Below are 22,288 nucleotides of genomic sequence, written 5' to 3'. Positions count from 1 at the left end.
GATTTACAATGGGGTGTGAATGGAATGTGTGAACAGCACTGAGTTTATTCTAAAAACAAGGCTTTTTGTGTCTTGACGTGTATTTAATTTAGTGTTAAAGGTCGAAATGTGATTGCCTGTTTTCATGACGATTACTACTGTCTAATTGTGTATTTTGGTGCGATCAGTGAGAGTTGCTGTTTATGGGATTGTCCTCAGTCTGTCAAAGTGTATGTGCCATGATAAGGCCATTGTAGCCAGGGATTGTCGCTTGGCTCCAGCCCAGAGCATGTGTGAGGGAGAGTCTTGTGCTCCCAGGCCGCAGGCTGCTACTGCCTTTACCGTCTGCCTGGATACCAGACCAACCCAGGACCTGACTGCCAAGCAGACAATGCCCAGGACTGACAGAATTATGACTACAAACACGGTTATATACTTGTATTCTTATTTTAAGAGAAAAACACAACAAAACGGTCTACCTTAATACTTAGTAACCGGTCATCCAGCCAGTCTATAGCAGAAGACTTGAGCCAGACATTGTTGTATCTCAGCCACCATCATGGGTGCACACCTCTTACTGGGCCAAACATCACTGCAGTCTTCACATGCAGCCAAACACTGGCTGCGTTGTAGTTTTTGTCACATTAGAAAAAACACACACGAGAAACACCATCACAGCAACCGCTCACACACACACACACACACACACACACACACACACACACACACCAAACACATTTCACAGCCAAGTCCACAGCACACACTGCCTCGCCATTGGCTAGCCATATACATACAAACACATGCTCATGACCTAATATTATCTCAGCTGGAATTTTCTGGAAATTTGAAATAGTGCAGAACAGCTTCAAACACACATGCATGCACTTATTCAACAGCCGTCAAATGTACAATCTGCCTATACAGAAGTTTATGGTTATTTGTTAATGTGACTCAGTCTCCCTCTTTGTTTTTCTCAACCTCTTGCTCTCCAAGCCAAACACCGAACACCTCACACGGCCCCAGCCAAAGCCTGGCAGTAACTGCAGCTTAACTCTGTGGATCCATCTGTGGCAGAGATAAAGCAGAAGCATTCAGCAGCGCTCACTTCTAATCCTGCAATTTTTACTGATAGATGCCATCTGATAATTTCTTATTTAAAATTAAAGAAAAATATTGATTATATTTTGTTGCCTGCAAATTAAACACAAATTAAGCAGTGTGTGTTCTTCACAAAGCTCCCCTTATTATTGACCAATAGTTTATATTCAATATTTTATTAAAACACAAACACACAAACACACAAACCTATATTATGCATATTTGGAAACTACGAGGCTTTTATACTTGCTCTACACACCAGTGTAATAGAGCAAAGACCTTTCATTGACCTTTGGCTTGAGTGTCCTGAGGCAGTCCCTATCGGCAGCCATTCTAAATTGTGTCCAGAGATAAACAGTTTCTTCATTGAATGAAAAATATGTTCATTGTATGTTTTGTTTGCTCAGTGTTTTGTAGGTCTTTAGCTTCTCTGTCTTCCTGGTTCCTCTTTGATCCCATACACACTTTTGTTTTGTCTCCTTAAACATGGCCCTTATTGTTGTTCTCACAGAGGTAAAGCCTCTGCTGATCTCTTTTGTTTATATTGTAGTTGGGAGAGAGACAGTGATGGAGGGAGAGAGAGTGTGTTGGAAAGGAGAAGAGGCTGCGATAGTGATTGTTCTGTTTGGCAGCACCGAGCACCGTTGGTGTGGGAAGAAGAGAAAGACGTCTTGTGTTTTGTTTATGACAGAGTAGCAAAAGCTGCCACAGGGAATCTCTGGGCTTGCCGTCAGGCTTTCTCAGGCTGTTCAACAGCCAGCCAGCCTTTAAGCGCCTCTTTTGTGCCCAGCATAGCACACCGCAAATGTAAAATATATTTATAAAAACAAAAAGCACTTAAAATTACCCAAATAAAGAGAGAATTTTGTCATAACACTTAACCCTGGCTTTCAATTAATATTTAGGAAAAAATAAAAATGTTGTTTGTATTGAAAACAAATCAAATAGATGACTTTAAAAGTTATGGGCCTATTGTTGTGGATGAAGTGGATTCCAATGCGCTGCTGAACCTTAAGCTGTTCCTCATTAAGAATGGAGCCATGTGAATTATTATCCTGGGCTTGTTACATCTTACTCAGCACATTTTTATTAATGATTGGAAAATTTGAAGACAAATAACATTTGTAAGTTCCCAAGTTAGCTCTGTGCTCTTACTCATACTCTGGCCCTGATTCTTTGTTACTTTCCTTTGTGCACTGTAAGTGTGATCATAAAAAGATGTTTCAAATGTGTTTCTAATCAAAAGTGCAGTACAGGAAATTTGCAGTCACTCCGAGGGAGGTGTGAAATGTGCTCGCCGTGCCATTTCTGCCATGACCGCTCCACACTCCACGCTCTGCGCTGCCAGATCCCTCCTCTTTCGCGCTATAGCAGCAGTCGAGCCTTGGACGGGCTTGTGAGAAAGCCCAGAGAAACCTCGAGCAGCTGCCAGCCCTGGCCAATTTGCTGACCACAGGAACCAATCACAAATAAAAGTAGTGAATATCACTGAGAAACATCTCTGAATATTAGGGTTTATTTGGAAGAGTGGACATTATGAGGAGTCACTGACGATAAGACAGAGACACCCTGACACTTCACATGAACGCTGACAGGATATTTGTATGGAGTAATGCTTATTTTATTTAGTGCAGTAATGAACTACTTTTAAGAACAAAAGTATTTTGTAGGATGACCTTTTGATTAATTTTGATACTGAAATAAAATATAAATCTTGAGCAGCAGCCGGGTCTGAGACAGTTGTATTGTGAGTTACTTGAGCAGTACGTATAATAAGATATACTCACCTCTTAACACTTTCTGAATCATCTTTTTCAGTGCTTGTCTTGTATTGAGATGTGTCTCTCAAATACAATCAGAAAGATTAGGATGGGCAAACAGTCACTTTTAAAAACCTAGTGAGCAGTGTCTCACACTATTTTTGGCATTGGAAAAAAGTCAGTGCATTTGGAAAGCTGTCGATTATGGGCCGCCAAAGCCCCGTTGTGAGATTATTCGCTCCAAAATAGTGACACGCTCATAGACGTGTGCCGTAGCCTGGGATGTAGCAGGCTCACTAATTTGGTCCAAAACCGCAGGGTCTGCCTTTATCTCATAGACCATGATGACAAAACCACACTTCGGGCAAACAAAAATACAAATACGATGTGGTTAGGCGCGGGCTTGCATTAAATTGACCGAAGAAAATGGTCATGCTTCTTATACGGAGCTTTTGTCCTCAAAACCTCCCGTAGCAGTTTACACTAAACACTGGGACTGAACATGTCTATTTATATTAAAAAAATATATTTATATTTTAATAATAACAATAATAATAATAATAATATTCAATGTATAATATAATTATTTATACTACACATACAGTATAACACGCTTGGAGTTAGTGGATTTATGATGTAAAAAAACAGAAATATGGTAAAACTGAAAATTTGTGGTCCAAATTATTATTATTTTAATTATTATTAAATAGGTATTAAAATTGTGTCGTCTCATTCTGCTGATTCTCTTTATGCGCTTTCTGTAAAAGCGCCAACCAAAAAAACGATGTCTCCCAAAAAGCCAGTCATGAGGCTTTCCCGACCTCAGAGCTGGAGCGGAGAGACAGAGGAGGAAAAGAAGAAACGCTCGCTATCAAACGGGCCAGAGAGGCGTGAGAGCTGGGGAACATGCCTTATTCACCGCGCGGCGCTCACAGCAAGTCCCTGGCATCGGCTGCCGAGCCTGGCCCGACGCACTGTTCTGCACCACACCGCCTTAGTAATGCTACAATTAGACTCATAATAGCGTGTTTTAAATCCAATGCAGCATTACAATTTTATTTGGTTTTCCCATACATCTGGTTTTCCCTTAAAAAGCCGTGCTTGTCCAGTTGCATTATTTAAAAACATTACTGGCTTGTATTAGGCTATTTTTATTATGTTATGCGGGGTGTTGAATACAAAAAGGTTTGTTTGGCAAAGGAGGGACGTGTGTGAGAGGAGTTGTGAGAAGAGTTGTGTTGGTGGCCGTTTTGGCATGATGCTATCTCTGTTTTTGGAAGACGCCAAATTTTTAGACAAAATCCCTGCCAACCACCTCCCTCACATCCTGCCTTTCTCCTCTTTTCTTCTCTTTCTTTTATTACTTGTTCTTTTTCTTTGATTCCTCTTCAGCGTCTAAACAAATGCCCTCACGCAGCCTCATTAGCACCTGGGCTTCTGTTTGCAGCAACTGAAAAATCTATAATAACTTGTAAGCCCAAACATTTTAGAGCTCAAAAGAACAATTATGCTGTTTTTCTCTAAAAGGGGCCATAGGCCTTTGGTTCCATTGTTTTAACTCTCTGTTGCTACTTTACAAATCAACGCTTCCCCGGGAAAAAAGAAAAGAAAAAAAACCATCAAATTTAAAATCATTTGGACAAGATTTTCATTATTGGTCCTGTGGTCACAACAATTTATTTTACTAATTTGGCACTTTGTTGTGTATTTAGAGTGTAAGGTTTCTCACAACGCATTTGGGTGTGTTTTTGTTTTTTCATTTGCACCGTGAGAGATCGCGGTTTGATGCAGACGGAAAGTGGGGTGGGGGATTGCAAAGAATAAGTATGCATCCAAGCCAGAATGCAGAGAATGAAATTTGGCATGCGCTTGTGTAAAGCGAGTAAGCTTCAAATCAGTTTGGACACAGATCTGGGACTCTAGACGTGGAGAAGAAAGAGGGATGAAACGGGATAGGGAACAACATGGGATTGGGGGGGGGGGTATCGCTGGTGGGGAGGAGGATGGGGGCGCAGCATTGTGAAGTATGGAGGGTGGTTCTGAGCAAGGCTGAGGAGATGAGTAGTGTGTGTGTGTGTGTGTGTGTGTGTGTGTGTGTGTGTGTGTGGGGGGGGTTTGGAAGAGTGTCCCTCAATGACAACTTGAAAAACGGGCCGGTAAATAAAATGGAGAGGCAGTAAACAAGGTGCTCCATCAAAAGAGTCCATTCAAGTGAGGACGGGAGAGGGTCTTTACTCTGAGGACAGTCTCACACAGACAGTAACTAAAGAAACACTGGCTGTTTAGACAACTCCACAAATTTAGGATTCATTGTGTGTGCGTGTGTGTTTGTGTGTCGCTCATGTGTTAACGGAAGGGCCGGTGTGAGACAGACACTCCTTAATGATTGGAATAAGGTGGGGTCATAGATAACTACCAACGACCAACTCAACCCCCCGCCACCCCCAATCATGATTGCATGATAGACATGCAATCATTTTGTCCGTTTGCCTGAGTGCGTTTGAACTCGAGGCGGGCAGTATTGTCATTGGTAATATCAAAATTGTTGTTACGTAAAATTACAATAGTATATCGTCATTGATCAGAAGCTGCAAAATGCGCTTGTGAAAGAAATACTTTGACTTATTTTGGTCAGTTCTCTTCTTAAAGGGACTATACAGAGTCTCTTTAAGCAACTCATTTAACGAAGATGCACGTTTTTGTACATTGGATGATGGCTTGCCGAATTATCACCTGATTAGCGCTCTTGAGAAAGTCCCCCAAACACTGAGGTAACATCCATCACCTATTTAGTATTTAATAGTAAAGAGGTGCCTTTAGGTAAGCACATGCTCCACCTAAATGAAAACTTTGTAAAAAACAAGTTAACACAGATAAATGCTTTGAGATCAAGGTTCCATTTTCTCCCACCGCTTCTCTCTTCGGAGACTGGCGGGTGAATTGCGGTGCTTTTTCATCCTATGCATCTTAAGTTAAATGTGCGCTTTACATTTACTCTTGCTCATCACTGCGGATGATTGTCAATGCTTGAGTGCATCTTTTTTATCTGTGGCCTTGCATAAGGCATCTTTCACTTAAACTTTTAAGTGCCTTAGAATTCTCCAAGACGTGTCTATTCATCTTGGCATGCCCACAGTGCCAACAGTTTAATGTGAAAGCTCCTTTATGTCCACGCACTTTCTTCATAAAGTAGTTAACAACATCCAACAATCGCAGCCCTTAGCGTTTATGTCTAGTGTTGCTGCATCACTACATCACGCCGCAGCGGCTTCTGTTTTGTTCACGTCGCCGCCCCAAAAACGGTCCCTACCCACTATTCGGCGTCTCCTTTTCATTGGACCCAAATTCGGCTGGCACCATGGCAACCAGGGCTCCCATGGAACCCTGCCTGGGACCAGTCCAAGGAGCCTCCAGGGTGGCACTAGCTCTGCCCTTGTCTCCCATCAGCGTTATGTCGCCGCGGCAGGTTGATACAACATTTTTTTTTTTTTTTTGGGTCGTAACTCCCGGCCTCAGTGGGAATGCCAGCCCGCTAACCTCCTTTAACTAACTACCAGCTAACATGACCTGCCATATCCGGTGACATGAGCCGCTGCTTCCACTGCTGCATGAGGCAAACGGGGGGAAACATTTCACCAGTACGCATATTGATGTGGCATGGCATGGTGCCCAGTGCTGCCTCCCACAAGAGAGACGAGGCAGGAGGGAGATGAGAGAATAGGGGAGAGAGACAGAGCACGCACTGCTAATGTATAATATATGAGTGTATATCATTTTTGTACTCCATGTTCTCCAGTGCTATAAGAGTGTCATATATGCATAGTTAATTAAATTCAGATGTACACTATGTTATAATGAGAGTTTATTAATAAGTTGGTCGGGGTGTCCAAATGTGTTACGTTGATGCTTTTGTGTAATAGTGGATTCGAAAAGAAGAGCAAAAGCTGTAAATTAAATACATTCTTACAGTAATTATTTTACAACAGAAGAAAAAGTAAGTATGTACTGTTTAGCTTCACTTTATTCTTTAAACTGAAATAATTTGAAGAACCCCCTCTGCGCTTGTATTTACCCAGGGGTCTGCATAGCCTGTTTGGGAAACATTGGCCGTCCATGTCATTGTCATGACGTTGCCTCTCATCTTTGACATCACATATTTGTTATTTTTTTATTTTTTTTATATTAACACTAGCAAGTAGGGGTGGGCCATATTGTATCGCATATCGTTATCGTGATATCATTTTTTATATCGTTGTGGACACAATGTAAACTGCTTGAGTAGATCATATTTGCGAGGAAATTAGTATGCAGTTAAGAAATATCACTGAATTAATCTTCCCAATCGGCGTAAGGATGGGATTTTGAAGTATTTTGTCCATTGTCAATTATATCGTCAAATATATCATTATCGTGATATTTCTTTTTTATATCGTGATACAGACTTTAGGCCATATCGCCCTGCCCTACTAACAAGATCTTAAAATATTCTCTCCTCTTTTTTTTGCCATTATGTGAATACTTGTGCACATTTTAGTTTTTCTTACTGTGAGAACAGACTGAGTGATCACGTGTAAGATGATACAGTGTGTGATCCGTGACAGCGGCCCACAGCTCTGCCAAGCAGCGCCAGGAGGAGGAAGGCTAAGGGTAGTTGACAAATGGTTAAAAACTTCTGTAAATAAAGCGTAAAATCATGTCTTCTTTTTTTCAGTTCTGGGTTTGTCTTGAAATTAAGGGTTGAATAGTGACAGACTAATGAGCGCCCCTTTCCTGTAATTACACTCCTCTCCCCATTCTGCTGATCCCATACAGTTTTCATTGTGCCTGTTCCTCTAGTGCTTTGTACACGAATCTCTCTCGTCCCTGTTTTTGTTATCGTTTTCTTAGGGAGTTGTGATAAATCAAGGTGGCACTTCATCTTTAAAGGGAACTTAATGACCAATTGAAGAAATGTGCTCCTAATTACATGTTGATTGTTATCTGAGATGTGGACAGGAAATGAAAACACCGAGCTTTGTACCCTGAGTTTTACTTGTCTATCTATATTGCACTGACAAGGTGTTACTGTTAAAGCTTCTCACATTAGTTATTGATTAATTTGCGAGCCAAACATTGCGACTCTTGGGACTCTTTCGTCTGACCTTCAGCAACCTCTGAGAAATACTAACAGCGGTCAAAGGTGGTGAACTTTGGTAATAAGTGCAAGTACAAGACCAGGCCCTGGGGAGGCTCTGCACAGGTGCTAATGGAATGCTACCTTCTCCACCAGCGCCAACTGTTTTCACATGTGATCCCGTTGTCCAGTGCCAAGTAAAAGTCACTCTACAGCTAAATCCTTTCCCTGTGCACCATGCTAATAAGTCCCAATCTAGGCTCATCCTTTTTAATACAGACAGTAATGATCAGCCTGAAAGCTCTCGTGCAGCTGCCCTGGATGTGGCCTGGCACACTGGGGTCAGCTCAATGACATCCCGCACAGTGTGATGGCAGGAGAGATGGAGATAGGAGTTGTGTCTGTATATGACACATGTGTGGCTGTTGTTGATTAAAAGTTGTTGTTATAATTGCTGGGCTTAAAATGACAGGTGGCGGATGTGTCCCACTAATCCCCTATCTAATTTTGAGGTCCAGGGGTGAAGCTCTTAATCCAAAGCATACATACGCTCAGTCATAGTCATACAAATGTCAGCACACGTTCACAGAGACTCATGCAACCTCTACAGCCCACTCGCTTTGCGCCCTAAAACTGTTGCGACTCGTGTGGATTCCCTATGCGTGTAGTTTTCCACACAGACAGCTCTTCTTAATCATTGTTTATCCTTTCAACATTTTTCTGTACCACAGCTCTAAATAAGCTTTCTTCTAATTCAATGGGATCATTAATGAATAATACAAACAATCCTTTCTTCTCCGCTGTTGTTTTCAACTTTCCTTCCCCCGTGTTTATTTTTATGGCCTTGTGCTGTGCAGCAGTTGTTGCTGCACTAAGGCCATATAAAGGTAGACTTGAGAGAGAAGAAAGTGTCAGAGTGACAGTGAGATAAGAGAGTTGACTGACTGCTCCGCCCGTTACCTCAGTTCACCCCTGCTCCGCTTCGCTCCACTGTAAGTGGGTCAACCACACACTGCACACACCGGATAACTACAGTATGACACTGCAGGCCCTGCCTCAAAATACAACTGCAAACAAACTCTACGATACGTCAGACGCCAGAACATTGTATCTGCAACTTTATACAACTTTGAACATGCACATATTCTGTTTTGACCAACATGCTCTTAGTATTGGTTGTTTACAATTTAAACTTAGAAACTGAAGGAGATAGACGAAAAGGAAACTTTGAGGTCATCTCGGGTGAAATATGTCTCTGAGCTTGTGGGCGTGGCTAAGAGCTGAGCCGGGAGGAGCCAGAGTGTGTTGACACATGTATTAATGACTAAAGAGCTAGTTGAAAAGAATATTCATGTGTAAACAAAGTGTTCACACATTACAAATGAAGATGAGTGCAGAGATGTGAGTGCATGCCAAAGAGCATCTATTAAAGTTTGCATTTGAGTGATGGACTGCGTGACCAAGACAGTTAATGTGCTATGAATTCACTGTGACAGGAGCAAGATGAAGCCAGAAAGCTGCCTGGTCGGGGGATTTCAGTCAGTAAAGAAATATAAACCAGGACCAGCTGTGTCAGTGACATGTGATTCCTGAAGTTTTAAATACAAAGGGAGATGGCTTGAAAGGAAAAAGATAGATGTGCAGACGTGGAGAGTGGAAAGAGGCTGCAGCGGGAGAATAAAGTTGGAAGGAGCGAGCGCGTCTCTGCAGGGCGGGTTTCCTGAGGTCACAGTTCTGAATATCACACAGGAATGTGGAATGCTGAATCGTTGCCAAAACAAACACACCGGCCGCGCCACTGCCGCCCCCAATGACTGTCAAGGACTGCCTTATACACATATGCTGTCATGTATGTGCACGAGCACAGAACCAATGAAACAGACTCTCAAAATCAACACTATTTATGTCGCCACCTGTGGATCAGGCAGTGGGTTGAAGCAACAGAACGGATCAGAAAGTTCTGACATATGTATATGTATATGTTTAAATTAGAGCCAACAACAGCAAAATGCTAACTTTTTAGTCAATTGAACCTTATGTGGGGATGTTTTCTTTAGTTGTGGAAAGAACACATAATGAGCCGTGATAGCGCAGCTCAAATGCATGGAGCTGTAAGTTTTTGCAGCTGTGACGCACACACATAAAGAGTGCAGACACGTGAACACACACCCACAGTAAATGAGTCATTTACTGCAGGTTGAACTAACATGTTAAGACACACTCTACACTGATCCTCTGACTCACTCACCATGCACACACATGCTAAACCCGCGTTTGATGTTTTGTCAAGGACTTGGAATATTTTCACCAATGGCTAAAAATAAATATAACGAAGATAGTGAAGAATTGCTGTTTTAAGACATTTCTGGAATGGATTGACAGATGAAAGTGTTAAAATTCCATTTGACTGCTTTAAAAGTCTGGTATTTGCCTCCTTGTTCCATTCAAGTGCCTAATATTCACATACATTAGCTATACATTGAATCAGAACCAGGCAACAGAGCAGACTTTTTTTTAACAGGGTTTAACAGGATTAGGGGCAAAGTGACTGTTTCAATGTGCATTATGTATGTCCCCCTGTGATTTACTTGTGTGGCTGCTCACAGGTCCCTATAAAAGTTGACAAGACAAATTACCGTCTTTATCCATGCTTGTTTTTTTAGCCGTTGTAAATTTGGAGGCCCGCCCCCTCCCTTATGTCTGAGTGCGTCTTCTCCTCTACCACCCTCCTCCCTGTGTCTCGGAGCACGCCGGGGTCAGAGGTCCCAACAACTGAGCCCCTCCGTTGTGCTTTGATGTGGTTCACCGCACAGATTCAGTCACACACAGCGGCAGCTCAAGGTCAAGTCAAGACAAACAGCTCTCACACTCGCGCCCAGTGCATGGGTTTGCGTTCCTTTTCAAGGCGCTGACAGCTCATGAGCGACGACACGGCCGCGGGTCTGTCTGTGGCACATTCTCCTCAGGCTTTGATGTACGACCACAATAGCCACATTAGCAAGATTTAGCTCTAAGCTCGGAAAGGAAAACATCTGTAATACCATGTAATGCTATTAGTGTAAAATGTAGAAGCCAGGGACAGAAAAATAAAATGATTGAGACGGTGTTTAAAGTCCTCAACTCAAACCAGTCCAGTTGACAACTTTGAAAACTTCTTCTACATAGGACATTTCCTGGATCAGGTGAGAGCTCTCTTGAATATGGAAGTGTAATTGGAAATATCAGGATTCTGTACATTATTTAATTTTTCATTTGCGATTAGGGCCCGATCTACCGCCTGCTTGAGCATTAAAACGGGAAGGATCGCTCTTAACATGAGGACGGTGCTTCTCACAGGCATCAGATGTGGGCCTGTGTAGTTTCTTGTAAAAAATATTATACATTTGGACTTTGTTTCTATGTGCACATGAGGGTTATAACCAAGATAATATCATATTTTAGTTTAGTAGCTAATGAATGTCTTTGCTTTACTGGGAAAAGTTTCACATTCAAAATAAGCATGATTCGTCCACGTTACACGTTTGTCCAGCTGTTCTGACTTTCCTGCCTTTCCCTTTTGTTTCGCCACAGCGTGTCTTCGTCACTGCTTTAGTTTGTATGATTTAAAGGAAACACCCATCAATGCAAAAGCCTATGTAAGAAATACAAGAATAGTGTGATTCGTCTGATTTGTAAAGAAAACAAACGTTATGACACATGTTTGTCCCTTTTATAAAGATATAGGTCTAAATCTATCCAGCTAGTGTAGTGTAATTTTCTTATTATCATCCCTTGGTGCGATGACAGAGAGGATTGGCTCAGAGTATGACCCCCAGAGCGCTGTGTTCGTTTCCAACTTCTCTAGACCTGCGTGTCCCAACAGTGCCTAAACCTCTGCAACAAGTGCGTTTAGACCCACGAGAAAGGGCCCTTAGAGTACTGTTTTCATGAGTAAGTATATGAATGTCAATTATTAGTGGCGCAAATAAGTAAGAGTTAGTATAATACTCTACTTACTTGAGTAAATATTATATATTGGACACTCTACGCACCTGACACACGGACACAATTGTGAGTGAATCTTTAACATTAACAGAACCAACCAAAACCAAAACTCCAGCAAGATTAGACTTAGATGAAGCCACAAGAAACATGCATAACCTGACTTTGCTCCGGTCTGAGCAAAGTGCATTAAAACAAAGTCATTGTCATGAACAGAAACCCAAAATACAACAAATGTAAGTCCCAATGTGTGAGCATGTGCAGAGATTCTAATTTTCCAAAACCTTTCTCGCCACTTGAGTTTAATTGTACCTCATTAGTTTTTATGTTTGTATTTAGACATATGGGTTTGTTTTTGTGGTTGTTCAGCGGGCGTGTGTGCGTTGTTCATTCTGTCCACACCCCGTCATCTCCTTCCTTTACCCCTCCATACGTCCTCAGCGGTGCCTCAGAGCTGTATGAGTGGGAGAGGCAAAGGCCCGGGAGTCAAAAGTGCAAGTGAGTGTGCTCCTCTCGCTGATGAGTCACAGAGAGGCAGCTTTTCCCCACTGTTTGTAAATATGTGGTTAGCCTAATTGAACGCAGCTCTACTTCCCAACAACTTTCATTTCTGTGCGCATGTGTCCGTGTGTGTGTGTCCGTGTGTGTGTGTGTGTGTGTGTGTGTGTGTGTGTGTGTGTGTGTGTGTGTGTGTGTGTGTGTGTGTGTGTGTGTGTGTGTGTGTGTGTGTGTGTGTGTGTGTGTGTGTGTGTGTGTGTGTGTGTGAGGGAGAGAGCAAAGCCACAGCTGTGGAGCACACTTCAGCACACACCTCTGTACACAAATTGCACATTGTCCAAACCGGGGTGCCTTTGTTATCGTAAGGAGGATGCTGCCGGTCTCTTATTCCTCTCATATACACACACTGTAGCGAGTCTATCATGTCTCCATAATTACAGGCTGTGAGATCCCTGTCTAGAGGCTGTGGTTTGGCTGGCCCTCCTCTCCCTCCATTAAGACACTAAGTTGCGAGTGTCACTCAGCGCTTGAACAGCTCCTCCCCAGTAGTGGCAGCAGGGGGCCTATAAATGTCTCTCTCCCTCTCTCTCTCTTTCTCTCTCCCTCTCTCATACAAGTGGAGGTGTTAGCAAGGGGTCAGAAAATGTTTTCCCTTGTGGGCCCTGTCTGGGTGGCACCAGCAATGTGACTGCCAAACCACTACAGCGCTGTGTGACTATTATAGCCATGCATTTGTCAGAGCTCCAACAGAGGGGAGGCAGGTCTCCACAGATAAAGCTCTCGTTGTGATTTTGACACAAGTGTGGACATTAGACCTTCAATAATAATTCGACTGGTATATGATAACCATGAGAAACAAGTGTGCGCTTTTACAGTGCTCACATTTAGCTTTGCATTTGGTTTAAGGACTATGTTTGCTCTTGAATTGAATTTAGAAAGATCTGAACTAATAGGATTACATGCTCCATCACATACCCTGCAACACTCTTTCTGCAAACTTAAATCTATTTTTACCAGTTTAACTTTTCCTTCTGCCCTGCCAGCGCTGATCTAAAAATGTTTTGCGTCCTGAAAATGACTGACATTCTCTGTCATGTCGATAAAACACAAGCTGCTTTTGCTATTTGGTTGTCCATTGTTCATCCGTCTTCTGCCAAATTCACAAACATGGCCATACTATAACTGTCTGACATAGTGACTGAGTACTCGCGCTTAACCTGTCACCTGCACCTCCATCTGTCTATAGCACTGCGTTGAAATCATATTCCCCCTGATTGACCTTAGTTAACTCGGCCACACACATAAGGGCTGTGCCACTGTGATCTCTCCAGCAGGAATCTGATCTCCCGTTGACCTGGCACTCTGCTACTATCCTGTGCGTATGTCGCAGAGCCATATTAGCATTAGTCCCTCAAGCTCGTGTTAGTAATGGCCGATTAATCGACTGGTGACTGTATCAGAGCTTGCTCAGCCCCAAAGCAGCTTAACCTCCAAAATACCCTGGGATTGTGTTTGTGAAACACTCAGCTGAAGCCCGTAAACTTTGAAATGATGTAATTATCACTTTAAAATCTTTATCAAGGTTTGAAACTTGATCAAAAAATAATAGGGGCCAAAAGTTAGTGAGAGGAACAGCTGTGCGGACACTGAAATAGCCACACATGACCAAGCAGTGACAGTGGCCGTAAACACTGCAGAAATCGGGGATTACAAATCCACTTACAGTGCGGATAGTGGGTCAACGTAACTGTGTCATCTGCACATAGAAATCAACAGTGCTTAATAGCTGGTTATTTCAAAATTATTGTTAAATGGTCAGTGCACACAGTGTTTATATATCCGGCAATAGATCAAGCAGCAATTCCTGGACCATCATCAAAATAGTTGTTCTGTGTGTTCTCTCTTGTCAGGCTGGCTTCATATATTATGAACTTCGAATCCACTTCGGTTCCACAAACATTCCATTGGTTTGGTGAGTTTGTTGTGAAAAGAAACTCAAAGGTAGAAACGCACCAAAGAACTGTCAGCAGAACCTCAGCGCCTCCTGGTCCAGTGATGGAGCCGCTCTTCTGAATGAAGAATCACACATATGATATTGACTTTAATCACATCTGTTTGTGTGATTTCATCTTTCTTCGTTCCCACTAGGCCTCCCCTAGTTCTTGGACAGGACTGCTGTCTGCTCTGCCAAAAATAATGTCTTGTTTGCTGCTATTTACTTAAATCTGTCAAGGAGGCAGTGTGGGAGCCCATGCCGTTATGGTTGTGTCTCCTGCTAACCCTTGTTTATGCATTTCTGCAGACTACACATAGACGTGCCAATGTGTCTAATGTTCTATACTGTTCTCTCAGTTGTGTGTGAGAGTCGGCTGTAACCAGGCATGCCCAGCCAGTGCACACACGCGAGCAAGAGCCAAGTGGAGTGTGAGACGCCACTGTATCTCTCACTCAGGAGAAATCTGGCAGAGGCGCTGGGTTCATCTCGACGTCGCTCTGTGTGAAGCCATATGAATGAAAAAATACCTGTCAAAAAATACTGTAAGCCCACTCATGCACATGCTCAGAGGCTCGGAGAAGTACAGAGGTGTCAGACAGTGGTGTCCAGTGAGGCTTGTGTGGTTTGGATGTTCGCCTTTGTCAGAGGAGTGACGCGGGGCTCCTTGTTTTATGAACATCCAGGCAGACTGAACGGTCAGAGAGCATGGGAGGCTGATGAATGCCAAGCAGATGTCAAATCACACCTAACTCCCTAACTCTTCATCCGCTCTTTGTCCGACCCTCCTCATCATCACCGTGTGAAGGTACAGAAGAGCACTCCCAGCTGGTCCCCAAAAGCACCCAGGGATGTATCAGTTATTATTAAAATGGCTCTCCCGGTGCCAAATACCTCATTAGTCATGTGCGTCTGTGTACTCTTTCACAAAAACATATGCAGAAATACACACGCCACCTGGCAGACTGAAGCAACCTCTTTTCTAACATAAGATAGGCATTAAAATCCAAGACATACAAAAAAATACCCTTCTGATTAAAAGTGAAGGAGATTGTCATAAATCTTTGTCTGTGTGATGGTGAAATGGTAAACACATGTCGATGCTGTCTCTTTGCTGTCTCAAAGTGCACAGTTGCAGAGCGGCTGTTAGCAAGTCTTTACTGTTTTTGCCTGGTCTCTTCATATTTGCTGTAATGTCCCAAGCCTTTTACAAACTATCTTTGAAATGCAAGCAATGTTTATTATACTGATAACCACGTTTAACTGCACACTTTCCCTTGACTTACATCAAGTGGGCAGAGCAGCCAAAATAGTTACTCCAGTAGAAGTAAAAAGTATAGTGGCTCGAATATTTACTGAAGTAAAAGTGTTAAAGTACTTGTAGAAAATTGTACTTGAGTACTGTGAGTACTGCGATCGAGCGTACTGCGTTTGAGCGAACTGTTTGAGCGTATAAGTGTGATTAACTATGTTTCAATAGTGACATAAATGAAGAGAAACAAAACATGAAATGTGACGATGTTAATACCATGAAAAAATTTAAAAATTAAGTTAACAAAACACAAAATATATGTATTTTACGCTTTGTCACTGAAAGATTTACTCACAGCAAGTTTACTCAAGTACAAGTAAGACTGTAGATACCCTTATGTATATAACTCAAGTGGAAGCAAAAAGTACAGTTACTTCAAGAAGTTGTAGAAGAAAAGTTGTAGAGTGTTGTACCCATCATCACTTTAGCATAATTTGAATATGTCATAGATAGACATAAAACAGTAGTACAATATTTTCCCTCCCTTCATTCATAACAAATGCATGCATTTTGAGTCAAGCTCGGGCTATTCAAGACAGCAGTGGATTGATTTCAAAGGCTTGTGTTCATTGGCGCGTGTCACCAGAGAAAAGTCGTTGCTTCCACGTTTAACTATGTGTTTGGGTCCACCGAGCGGGCGCACTGTGTCGCTCATGAGCTGAAGCCACTTCTCGCACCACATAATCAAATCTGAGCAAACAGCATGGCACAAAGTTTGAGAGGGGCGTGGCATAGGTCTTAAAAAGTTATTATTGAGGTATACAAACATTTTGAAGGGAGAAAAGTCCATGATGCTAAAAAAGATTGCCACAAAATTAGACCTCTAAATAAGGTGCCTTGTCAGTCGAACTTGAGCAGATTTTTGCTGCAGTATCACAGAGCAGCCACCAATCAAACAGGCGACTGATCCGAGGGGTGGCGCAGTGGGTGAGTGGTTAGTACGCTTGCTTAAAACGATTATTAAGAATGCCCTTACAGTTGTCCATCAGAGCACGGAATGTCCCTATAGCGCGGTTTTATTTTATTTTTTTTACTCATTAGTGTTTATATATTTAAAAAAAAATCTGACTTGAGACTTGAATTTGAGTTAGGCAGACTAGAGGCAGCCCCGCCCCCTCTTTCCCCTCTTCCCCTCAGTGGCGGGATTAAGGAGCGCTGGTGCCATCAAAGGCCTGTCACCACTAGAGTTAATGGAGCATCGCACATGTGCTCTCCCATAGACACACAGGGCTACGAGAGACAAGCCTGGCAACTTGAGACTGAGGTATTTGGAGATTTGGGACAGGGGTATTAAGGGTGTTGAACAATGTTACAGTACAGGCTGTGTGCTGGGGAGTCTGATTGTTAAAAAGCGGTGAGAATTGTGTGAAGCGTTACAATGGCAATAGGAGGCCATCTTTGGAGAGTTTAAGTCCTGGAGGGAAGTTTGTAATCTTAAGGAGCGGTGAAGAGGGCACTTGTTCATCACAAAGCCTGATGTCACGGCTGCTTACACTTCAAACAGAAGAGCAGACTGACGGATTGTAATGTATACTGTTATCCCACACGCATAGCGCAAACAGCCATACATTATACACACAATGGCACGCTCCCTGGTTATGTACATGAGCACACAAATAGTGGCAGTGCAGGGTTAACTGGGTACAGTTCCTGTGGCTTCCCTCATCAAACAATAGTTGCTCTATTACAGGCCCGACAAGCCAGACTGTGCCAAGGGAAAGCGAGATAGAGAGCTGACAAGAGTGAGTGAGACAGAGCAGACAGATAGGAGAGCAGGAGGCTTCAGGAAAGCAGACAACAAAACACTCTCGGCCACGGAAGGCTGAAAGATCCTTTACAAATACAAATGTGCAAAGTTTGTTTCCAGGAAATTAAATTGACACAATGAATTTGGTTACTTCTGCCTGTGTTGTAATTCCCCAATGCAAAGCAACTTGAAGACACACTGGGGAATCTTTCAGGTCAGCTTATATGTTGCTAAGTTACAAAAGACAACAAAACTGTCACAAAAAGTTAAAATAGTATTGAAGAGAATGTGGTCATACTGTTGAATACACCCACACTGCACCTATGTAGCGCTTTTCTGGGCACTCAAAGCCGCTTTACATTTGCATTATTCGGTGGTAATAGTAAGCAACTATTGAAGCCACTGGCCGCCTCACTTCCGTCAGTCTACCCGATGGCAGCCTGGAGTAGACTGACGGAAAGCGAGGCTGCAAGTCTGCGCCATCGGCCCCTCCGACCACTCACTCACTACATTCACACAGGCTTTCTGGTGTTTCCCAAACAGTCTCCCATCCAAGCACCGACCAGGCCCTTCCCTGCTTTGCTTCCGAGGTCTGATGGGATTGGGCAGAGCAAAGGCAGTATGGCCATTTACAAGATCCCTGGCGCGTTTCATGCGTGCACCCAAACAGCACATGTATGTCATCGTCACATACATTAACTGAAGGCTGCAGGTACTAGACATACAAACTGAGGTACATCTTATAAAAACACATCTGCGTGATGGGTCGACCAGGCTGTGGTGAATGATAGATCCAGTGCAGTGTTTCCAAAAGAAAAAGGAAAAGCCCAAACACAAGCCTCAAATCAAATGCACTGCTCTGTGCGTGTTTTAGCTGCGGTTTAAACCGAAACCAAAAATGTAATACTTGTAAATGGCCGTCTTTTGTTTTACATTGCACCAAATCGTGGGTGCTGAACCGTGAACTTACCCATGAGATAGCTAAACCGTTACGCCCGTCATCAACAGATAGATGAGGTATGTAATCTCTTGTGTTCGCCATCGATTTATTTGTAGTCAGAGGTGAATGCTTTGCTCCAGTGTGACAGCAGCAAGAACAGGGTCAGAGCCTGGTCCTGAACAAGTTTGCAGTCAGTTCCCCTTTCCCTCTTGCTCCTGCTGTACATCCTGTGGGCCCGTCTCTCCAGGAAACGCTCCTCCTCCCTCCCTTCCTTCCTCCCTCCTTCCCACTCGCCCTTTACTGCTGTCTGGGCCTTTATCACTGCTCTGCCTCCTTCCTCTCTATCTATCTGCGGGGATGAAAGGGTCAGTGAGGGAGTGTGCACCCCTCTGTATTCACCTAAGAGTCTTTTTGTGTACTTGCCTTTGTCTGCGCAAGTGTGTCTTTGTGATGTGATTAAAATTCTGTTGACTTGTACAAGCGAGCCGTGTGAGGGCACCCATTGAGTCCGAGCAGGTGGGCCCCGGCTACTACAGTCCTGCTAATCACTCCTTCCTGCGGGTGACTGACTGGGTCACGCTCAGGGCAGTAGAGATACAGACGGCCCACTGTTAGAGCTGCTATAGGGGACCTCAAAATAAAGGGATATGTTCTTTTTGGGGTAAGATTTAATTTGAGGAACCACCAACACTCCTCGATTTAACATGACGAGATAGAAGTGTGATGATTAAACTGATCTGCTTTTCCCAGAAGTCTCAGAAGAAGGCATTGTGGTTAGGGTGTAAGGTCTGGTTACAAAGCTGGTTAGCTTTCTAAATGTTTTTGCATTCAAGGAAACGTCAAACACTTTTCACCATGTTATAATGTTCAAGGCAGGTTTTTGCTTCATTCTTGCAGTTTTGAGTTATCCTGTTCACTTCTTCCACTGCTCAAGCACGTGGACCTACATTTTCTCGAATGTAATGCATTATTTAAAAGCACACGATCTGTTAAAAATCTGTTGATTACAGCACCATGGATTTGCTAGCATGCCGTTAAATTAAAGTGAAAACTGCATTATTCATTCCTACTACAGCCTGCATGGTATTCAAAATCCAGACCAGCCTGTCTCTAGCTCCTTACTGTTAGTATTTTACAGATGTTATTTTAATTTTTAAAAACTATCATTTCTGGGGGGACCCAAAAGAATGTTTTTGATAATGAAATGCAGATATGCCATACATTTGGGTCTGAAATTTCCAGTCGTATATTATCACCCGCTGTCGTCCACTGCTGCCCTCGCTCTACTTTTCCTGGCCCATCTCCAGTCTAAACTACACTTCCACTATTCAGAATGGCTGAAGCATTAACAGTGAAAGGAGATCACCTCTAATCTCTGATTTAAAAAAAAAAAAAGTTACATAAAGCACTGTGAGCTGTGGAGTATTATTTCAGATACCCCTGGCCCGCGACCAAGACGTTCTTAAATCTGGCAGGGATTGCAGTTCTTTTTGTGCGTGTCCCCTTGGTGTAGAAGTACAGAGGGTTCATTGTGTCTTTTAGTAGTCGGGGGGTGGGGGCGGGGGGGGCATAAGGAAAAGAGTACGCACAAATCAGAAAGCCCGTACCTTGTTTGAAAAACCCTGTTTAAGTGTTGCCCCCTCGAAATCACCAGGGAGAATCAGTTGGCTTTTCAAAGTTTATTTCGAGCTCAAATAGTACAGAAAAGAAAAGGGTAAACATAGGTCCCACGTCCCAGATGTCACAAGGCTTAGGCCACGGCCCGACTACTGCGCCACAGCTTCTGCCCTGAGGCTGTGGGCCTAGCTCTTTTAAACTAGCATAAAGCGGTCACGTGATGGATGCGCTTCCGGTTTCAATTAATAAAAAGACAGTGTTTAATTTAGCGAAAAGATGAATAAATACTGTTATTTACAGTGAACCATTTACCAACAATAAGAAAGCGCTTAAATACTTTGTCGAAAATGGGCTGACAACACCCTCCCCCACTAAAAATAATGTTAAACCAACATTCCCTTAATCCTACTGGGGGGTCTTACTTGACTTAAACCATAAACTGTAGTAAATAAACAATTTGAACCACAACAATACTTCACAAAAGAGTCCAGGCTAAATGAATAGTGTCCGTTATCCAAGAGTCCTTTGGTACGGCGGTACGCGCAGGTTTAAAAGGTCCATTTCCGTATTTGGGTAGATAGTCCGTTGAAGCATTGGTGGGCCCCAGAATCTTCAGAATTGACTCAAGGAAAATACCTTCTACCCAAGATTTTGTAGCAGCATAGCAAACCAACTAAACAAATGGCATGTACTACTGAAACAATAATTAAAGTACATTTACTACTATTGCACATATCTCTATTGCACACAAGCCACATACTTTAAAGTGCAAAGTGCAAAGTGCAACTCAATTAGCAGGTACATAAAGTGCATGTTACTACTGCATTACGACTGGGAATTAAAAAGGATATAGGTTGGCCGAGGTGCTGAAGAAGCCGTCTCGGACCCTCGCTGGTTTGGACACACCGACAGGACAGGTCTGCACTTCCAGGACCGTGGGCTCACCAAGCTGGTCGTAGGTGTACAAGCGCCTGGGCCGTCTAGTTCTGACAGGTCTTGCAGGTCCCTCCGAGGAGTCAGAGGAGGATGCCTCTCGCTCAGATGAATCCGCTTCCTGTACTGGCTCTGGCTCCGGCTCAGAGTCAACCTCTGGGATCAGGATCACCACTTCAGCTCTCTCCTCAGCAGGTGCAGCTCCCTGTTCCGGCTGTCTTGGAGTGGGGACTCTAGGTTGGAACTCTCTGGCAGTTGGATTGAGCGGCTGAAGAGCGGGTTGGGGTGGCAGGACGAGATGGTAGTCTTCCTCACTAGAGCTCTCTGTACCTGCAGGCTGGATGTTGCACTTAACACTTGTCCCTCTTCCTGGCGACGTTCTGGTTCTCCTGCTTCTCCTTTTAGGGTTGGGGACGACAGGCGCTGGTTCAACCAGGTAAGGACAAGGTAAGAGCAAGTTTCTGTGCAGCACCCGTCTTCTCCCTACAGCATTCAGAGGCTCAACCACATAGACAGGGCTTCCAGGGCCTTTGCTCTCCCTCACCACATGGACAGTGTCCTCCCAGTGACTGCGGAGCTTCCCCGGACCACCTCGAGGCGTGAGATTTCTCACCAATACATGGTCACCCGGGTTCAGCGTGGAGCTCCAGGCGCGCTGATTGTAATAATCTTGGCCCTTTTTTGCAGACTTCCTCATGTTCGTCAGGGCAATCGCATAGGCTTCCTGCATTGCCTCTCTCCACTTCTCCGCATAGCCAGCAGGGGTCTGTTTCTCTGCGTCACCGAGCTTCTTGGGAAACAAGAGGTCAACTGGGAGGGTTGGTTCACGTCCAAAAAGCAAGAAGAAAGGGGAGTACCCTGTCGCCTCGTGGATGGTGGAGTTGTAGGCATGAACTACTTTGTTGAGGTGCTCCTTCCATCTGGCCTTTTGTGTCTCCTCCAGTGTCCGCAGCATACTCAACAGAGTCCTGTTAAAACGTTCGGCAGGGTTAGCTTGGGGGTGGTAAGGTGTAGTGCGAGAGTGTTGAATACCACCATATTCCTGGAGCTTCCGAAACAACTGGTTCTCAAACTCTCTCCCTTGGTCGTGGTGGATCCTGGATGGAAACCCAAAGCGTGGGATAAATTCGTCAAACAGCTTTCTGGCAGCAGTTTTCCCGGCCTTGTCTTTGGTTGCGTAGGCCTGAGCGTATTTAGTGAAATGGTCCACTAAAACCAGGATATACTCTTCCCCCCCGTTGCTTTTCTCCAGATGTAAAAAGTCTATTGAGACCATCTCGAATGGTGCAGAAGTTTCAATGCTTTGAAGTGGTGTCC

At 43.6% G+C, this 22,288-nt stretch overlaps 1 protein-coding gene across 9 annotated transcripts in view; it reads left to right on the top strand.

Moving 5' to 3' along the window:
- LOC306960596 (nuclear factor 1 X-type-like) overlaps positions 1–22,288 on the top strand; it is an 85,793-nt gene that overhangs the window by 26,959 nt on the left and 36,546 nt on the right. The window lies entirely within an intron of this gene.

Source organism: Gobius niger (genome assembly GCF_951799975.1).
Source record: "Gobius niger genome assembly, chromosome: 3".
In the NCBI taxonomy this organism is placed as follows: Eukaryota; Metazoa; Chordata; class Actinopteri; order Gobiiformes; family Gobiidae; genus Gobius; species Gobius niger.
Note: the sequence above shows the minus strand (reverse complement) of the source record. Positions and strands in the feature narration are given on the sequence as shown.